The sequence below is a fragment of the Myotis davidii genome, unplaced genomic scaffold (genome assembly GCF_000327345.1).
Source record: "Myotis davidii unplaced genomic scaffold, ASM32734v1 scaffold2786, whole genome shotgun sequence".
NCBI classification, from domain to species: Eukaryota; Metazoa; Chordata; class Mammalia; order Chiroptera; family Vespertilionidae; genus Myotis; species Myotis davidii.
The window spans coordinates 285,522-286,959 of NW_006296623.1; positions in this window are offsets into that span (position 1 = coordinate 285,522).

The window sequence follows — 1,438 nt, forward strand, 5'->3', positions numbered from 1 at the left end:
AAACCAATGTACAGAGATCAGAGAACAATGATTGGTCCTAATAGATGAAATCTCATTAAACACCAGAAAACTCATAGTTGAGAAAAATTCGAAAAAGATGCCGAAACCGGTTTGGCTCAGTGGATAGAGCATTGGCCTGCGGACTGAAAGGTCCCAGGTTCGATTCCGGTCAAGGGCATGTACCTGGGTTGCGGGCACATCCCCAGTGGGAGATGTGCAGGAGGCAGCTGATCGATGTTTCTCTCTCATCGATGTTTCTAACTCTCTATCTCTCTCCCTTTCTCTCTGTAAAAAATCAATAAAATATATTTTTAAAAAAAATTCGAAAAAGGCAGTGATTGAAAAAGCCTTCATCTGCGTGTACATCATATGTCTCAGTGGGGAAGAGGAGTGCCTGATGCTGAAATAATTGTGCAGGGCGAAGTAGATATGACAGATTACAGGTGAAGTGAACAGGAAGCAAACATAGCCAAGAATCTCCCAAATCCAAGTAACTGCATCGCCATAGCTGATACACAAGTATATGTGTAGGGAGACTCTTCGATAAAGTCTTTGGGCAATAGACTTTTTGCTTTCATACAGGGACTCCCAAGCTCCTACAAATGGTAGAAATAGAGACCTCAGGAAGTTATTTGTAATTTCTAATGTTTCACTTTATGGATAAAAGGCTTTATAAATTTAGCACTGGTTAGTTCTTCATACCCTGGAATGTAAAGGGACTCAATACTGGCCAAAATTTGTTCAAATTTCTAAGGTGGGAGAAACATTTTCATTGTCCACATACCTGCAGGGCACTGAAGTCCAGGCAAAAACCTACTTGGGAATGCAGATCTGTGAGAAGACAGAAGTTTTTGTGATTATTGACATTTAAGACACAGAAAAGACTGCCATGAGAAACTGTTCTTTCTCTTCCCTTTGCTAAGTCACCATGGTATATTTTTTAAAAATTAAATAGAATTATAAAAATTAAGTCTGACTTTATGCATTAGGCAAAGCTCTAGCTGATGTTACAGGAATATAGTTATTAAACATTACACACATCTAAAGGTGGCAATTTTTCCCTCATTAATTCCATGCTATGGCAGCAAGTGATTATTCACACCCAAAGAAACTATGCACATCTTCTAAACTGTATCCCCAAAGCTATCATTTATGCAAGCTGCGAACCCCAGTCTTCTTTTATTAAAATATGTTTTATTGATTTTTTTACAGAGAGGAAGGGAGAGGGATAGAGAGTTAGAAACATCGATGAGAGAGAAACATTGATCAGCTGCCTCCTGCACACTCCCTACTGGGGATGTGCCCGCAACCAAGGTACATGCCCTTCACCGGAATCGAACCTGGAACCCTTCAGTCTGCAGGCTGATGCTCTATCCACTGAGCCAAACTGGTTAGGGCAAGACCCCGGTCTTCTTATCCCTTTAGTGACTGCCTCTGA